Source organism: Ruditapes philippinarum, unplaced genomic scaffold (genome assembly GCF_026571515.1).
Source record: "Ruditapes philippinarum isolate M1 unplaced genomic scaffold, ASM2657151v2 ctg278_1_1_1_1, whole genome shotgun sequence".
NCBI lineage: Eukaryota > Metazoa > Mollusca > Bivalvia > Venerida > Veneridae > Ruditapes > Ruditapes philippinarum.
The window spans coordinates 163,119-169,513 of NW_026865046.1; positions in this window are offsets into that span (position 1 = coordinate 163,119).

Here is a 6,395-nt window from a genome sequence, read left to right on the forward strand (position 1 = left end):
AAAATTTAAAGAAATGAATCCACGTTTTTGTGTAATATAATTATACCAAACCAAATTTATAACCTACCTGTACCGAGCGGTAAATTTCAGGTAGTATCTGCCATCACTGCAGTGATCTGCCATCACTGGCGCCGGTAATATGGTGTGATGTTGTCACTTTTGTCGTTCAATGAATACATATGAATATGTTTGTTATTATTAATTGGTCAGTCAATCCCACGATATTACTACTGCCAGATGAATGGAAACAGGCTCGGTTTTCTTAGTAAACACTTATCAAAACATTTATCGCATATCGTAAAATCATAAAGATTCATTTTGTTTTCAAGACACTTTTCAATCATTCAATGGACAATTGTAGGACAATTTTTGAGAATAAAATAATCATTTCTGCTCTGAAGAAACATGTTTATAATGTTAAAACAACTTAATTTTGCCAGTATTTCTAAATACGTTTGTTTTCAAAACGTGACCTGACGCATATAACATCATGTAAATAACACAATAGTAATTCTAGTCCTATTATATTTTTAATATAAGTAATTTGGAATGCATTCGAATAACGCGTTATTTTTATTCTACTTGCCGTTTGCCTTAATTAGAAACAATAAGCTATAATCAAGCCAATTTGAGCTAATTAAGACGTTCTCGTATATATCTTATCTTCCTGCTGACATGGCATATTTTATTGTCTTTGCCACACAAATTTTATTAAAGATAATCAAATTGAGAAATTCGGAAAACGAATATTAGATATTTATTTAGTTACAAGATTTCTATTGCCATGGAAATAAATAACATGCTCTGGACAGGATCAAATCATTTTATAAAGTATTTTTATAAGTTGTAATAAGTCAAACATTTTGACTTTAATTTGATTACTAAATTTTATTCAAATCCTTTTTCACGTGTTCCATTTCTTTTAGGAACCAAGAAAGGAAGTTCTTAAGGCCTAGTTGATCCTGGAATACTTTAAATAAGGTTTCATGTTTGTTTCATTTCCTTTTATCACCCTTTAACGGATTTTTCTACCAAACAGGCGCAGATTTTTGTATTTGAAATGATCTTATTTATTTGTTGTTTTTTGTTGTTGCTGTTGTTGTCGTTGATGTTGTTGCTGCAAAGAGAAAAGCCGACAACGATTGCTGCCTTAATACTTGTTGAGTAGAGATGTCGTTCGGTTTATGAACTAAACAACAATGACATTGTAAAATTTACATATTTTTGGCTGTTAGTTGTGCAATTAAAACAAAACACAATATTGTTATGGTAGAAAAGATCAAGCTCGGACGGTTTTTTCTTCAATATTTAATTGTTTAGCGAATCGAAACTTTTAATAGCATTTGAAAATTGTTGATCTGTGATGTTTTTAGAAAATTAGAAAACAATAGAAAGGAGAAAATAAATTGACCGAATCAATTTTAGTTGTCACTGTTGATGGATGAGATGAATAAAATGAGGGTTATATAGATTTTAATCAATACACCTTTTAAACATAATTATGTGTGGTGACGTGGCTGAGTGATTACCGCTTCGGAATAGTAATATAAGGATCACTGATCTCGTGGGTTCAAATCCTGTCATGGTCAGGCCGTTGTTTTTATTGAGCAAGAAATTCATTGCTTTGTACTGGTTGGTTCCAGGAACGGATTCGAAAGGTTTCAATAAGCTTGAACAAATGGAATTTGTATCAACTAACCTAAACATAATTGTTATATTTTTGAAAGATACGCCGTCTTACACATGAACCAAATGCATCCCAAAAATCAAAGTTGCTAACTGTATACAGCCAATCATCAGTTTGACAAGGTCATACCGACTGTTCTTCATATACTGAGCAGCACATACTTAATATCATTGCATTAAAACCAAATTATAATTATTTCTGTTTATATTATTTAATATCAACCCTGCACTATAAAGACACTTTCTTACAAATTTTTATCTTAATTCCGTTATTCCGTTATCTTGATCAAGATGAATATAATTTATATGGACAAAAACACAATCATTGTTCAATACCTTCTTTTTAATAACGAGATATAAAGTTACAAAACATCACTAGAATGTATTTAATAAAAGCAACTGCCAGGTGCAACAGCACAGTTAAAGTTATAATATACGAGCTAGCAAGGTACGGATTAAATTTGTTTTGAGTTATTTGAATTTCTTACTTATTCGCACAAGACATTTATCCATTTGGAAACATTCTGACATGAATGAAATGTAAACACTGTTGCTCAGTTACAATTAAATGACAATTCTAATTTTGAAAATAATTATGACATTGTGATACTGGTAGATGGTAAAACTTTCAAGTAAACCTATGTTAAGTTCACAAGTACTTGTATTAATGTGTATTTTCAAAATGAAACTAAATTAAAATAAAAATATACTTTTTTCTCTAAGAATTACAATAAAATATTCAAAAGTAACTTAACTTGACATTATGCCAATCCGAGAATTAATTTTGAATGTTCAGCCAGAAATCAAAAGAACATTTTGCCATGATTGACTTCAACGACATATTTTCCTTGGCAAAACTAATCAATAACTTCTGTGACGTAAGACTATATATTTGAATATATAAATTGTTATGCATCGATAGCATTCAATTGTGACTGTCCGGTTAGCTCAATAGGTAGAGCGTTAAGATAAATAGCTAATTTAGCTTAACTTGATAACAATTAATTGAGCATAATGTGAATTTTAAATTAATAGAAATCTTTATACATCTGTCGTTTTGATATATACTCGGCTGGTATATACTTAATTCTTGATTATGTTTAATTATATTTAATTGTATCATAGTTTCTGTTGAAAATGTATCAAAGTTAAATCGTTTACATATACATGCACAGTGCGTTAACTGGTGAGTAGGTATTAGTTACCCGCACTCCAGAGCATGCCTATTGATTAGCTAATATTTGCTGGGGTTTATTTATTGTGACGGAAGAGAAAGGAAAGCGATAGAAAAGTCATTATCAGATGCCCCTTCATTGGTTCCTTTTTTCTGGGGTTTCATATTGTGACAATAGGGAGCGTGATTTTATGTTTGACTATGATACAAAAGAGAAAGAACATCAAACGCTCGACAATCTGATTAATACTTTGGGCTACGCCCACTCGTACAAATCAGATAGCCTCGTGTTTCGATGCTCTTTCTATTATTTAATTCTAAAAAAAACTTTGGTTAAATACCGGTAGGTGGTTTAACATATAAATGTTTAAAAGATAAATAGAACATAATGCAAAACTCTTAGTTTTTATATAAATTGAACAAAAAACAATAAGTACTTACAAAGAAAATATTATTTTGAAGAGCTCATTTTCTGTAGATATTTTTAATTAAACAAGTTTACTGCACATATCCTTAGGACCATTTATAAAATAGGAAAATGTTTTAGCAAAAGAAATATAATATCATAAATCTTAATTTTCATTTATTATTTTTATTCACTCAACCACCCATGTAAGGTTAAGCTCGAAAGGCCTATGGGTGCATTTGTAAAGCTTTTTCGACTTTTATTATTTTCTCCAGTATATGCAGTATTCAGCATTGAATCAAGTATCGTTTATAATTGAATCAATACCAATGCTAAGAATAAAGAACCACTTTGCATTGAATCAAAAAACATTTTTGATCAAAGTCTATAAACCTGTTCTTGTCTGAAACAACTGCACTTTTGCTTATAAGATATCAATGCAGTTTTAAAATAACTTTAACACATTTATCGGTGAATTAAATGTAAGACAGATTATGAATGTAAAACATAGTGTTATAACTATGGCAAAAAGCTATTCACGCAAACATCTGAAAAAGGGAGGGATTTTTAACAAACAAAACCATTCTACGTGAACTTTGTTTTAGTTTTACATATTATTTTTTCTCAAATATCTTGTACTATATATTTATTGTAGTCCCTGACCTAGATAAGGAATAAACTCAAAGTACATAAATGTTTTTCTACATGTCTCGTTAGTGTCATTTCAATCCCTTAATCTCACAGCGCAATGATTATTCCACCATTTTCTCTTGCTCTTATGTCATGTTCTACGTAGTTACATCATTCAAATATACCAATTATTAACAAATACAAGTTATAATTATTTGACTTTTCTTTACGTTTACAGTAGAATAATTGACCTATAACATATACTTTTATCTGAAAGATTAGTTGACAAATAAGCAAGTTTATATGAAAATCAAAACAATTTTTAAGCCATATTTTTCAACACAAAAAAGGATAGGCTAAATCAAATTGAGTCTGCAATTTTCGTATTATTGTGGTGTTTTCATTGCCTACAAGGAATCTTCCATTCAACAGATTTTTATGCTTTACATCAGCAGGCAAATGTCAAGTCCCACGTGGCAGCCGTTAAAAAAAGAGTCGTTGGATTTTAACTTTATTTTATATAAACAGACTCAAACAAATCTGCAGTAATAATGTCTTTTGTTATATTCATTTGTTCCGGTGGATCTGCTCTTTTCCAGATTTAACACTAAACCGATAACCATTTGGCAGTGTGAACGCTCTTTTTATATCGGTTAAGATTTTTGTTGAGTAGTAAACATGTTAAAAACGTCATATTTCATGCACAATATCGTATCTCAACTATATCAGGACAGATGATGCATAAAAGAGAAACATATTTACATTTGTTTTTCGTGTCATATAATGAAACGACCCTTCGATGAAAATACGGGTTTACCTAAAATATGCACTTGTTTACAATATGCTAACAATATCTTGACAAAATGATATATTTCATGTGGTAAAATAAGAATAAAATATATGTCTGATTTTCCACCGGAATAGTATCGTTTATTTGTCTTGAAATTATTGCAAGATTCATTTATTTGTATTAATGCTAGTTAACCCTAAAGGCTTTTTTATGTTATGCACAAAAACATCGTGTAATAAATATTTTATTACGAGTCATAAAGAAACATTCTTTAATTAACAAATCGTAAAATGCTATGTAAATCTGATTTGCATTATACCCAGTACATTATTACAGTGGCGAAAGTACATTGTGTAACAGAAATTTAGTTTGAGGCATTAAATAAAATTCCTGTTTAAACAAATCGTAGAAATGTTATTTCAGTTTGACAAGAATTTTAACTAATGAAATTTAAATGGCGAATGTCTTTTATTCTGATGATAAAGTTTAGTTCTTCATTATGTAATATATTATGCTAATTTGATATTATTATATTAACATTTAAACAAAACCCTATTCAATTTGAATTACATTTAAAACAGATTGAATTAATTTACTATTTAATCTACCTTTTATGTAATTAAGCTAAGTCTGTAATATATATTTTTAAATGCATTTGTAGACGTTAGTGCCATTAATTTATAGAAAAGAGTCGATTTCTTGCGATTGAAGCTGGCTAATGACAAAAGCACCATTTTGGAAAAAGAATCTTTGTATTGTCGAAATTTGTGTGACTCTGATATTTCAAAAATTCGCAAAATTGATGTTATAATGCAATAATTTTATTATAAAACTTGTTTGTTAAATATATGACTACACTTTGGTTATAGTTTAGCTTATATTTTAGCTTATATTTTAGAATAATTAAGTCATTATCATAAGACAAAGTGTTAAATTATATGTGACACTATTTCTTAGTGCCTTTTTTATTCATGGCAGAAAAGAGTGCTACAATACGCTGTATGATTTAACTGTTTTAAATTGAGTATGACTTTTTTGAATTTAATCTTCGGACTTTGTTATAAATACCCGAAGAATGGAAACAGCCCCCGTTTACATGGTAAACATTTGATTGTTATAATTACTTACTTTACACACTTTCTTTTCCTTTTTGTGTCTGATCTAGTAGCAAGAAACTATAATCGAGCCGGTTTAAATACTTAGACATACTTGTCTATATCATATCATCCTGCTGACATGACATATTTTATTTTCTTTACCACACAAATTAGTTACGATATAAAAGGCAAATAAAGTTTAACTAAGAATTTGAAAAGTTTCAGCACATATGACACATATTTGATATTGAAACCTTAGGCATATATTAAGTAATAACATGTTCTGAACAGAATGGATATTTCAAGAAGTAATGATTTGTAATCAACGACTTTATTCAAATTTAATCATCCTTTGTTGATGTATTTTTCTGTATTAAACTAACTCCTTGATGAATTCCCGAAGAAAACTTTTTGTTCCATCTTTCTGTTTATTGCTTTTTTCCTCTTTTTTCTGCTGAAAATAAGACAATGAGAGCCGCTTGTTTATTTGTTGCCGGGAATTTCTTTATTATCAGCTAAAATGCTAATGGTAATTGGAGTGTAAAAGGAGTGTTTGTATACCATGAATCAATAATTCTGCAATAAGAAATACAATGCAATTAGAACCATTTG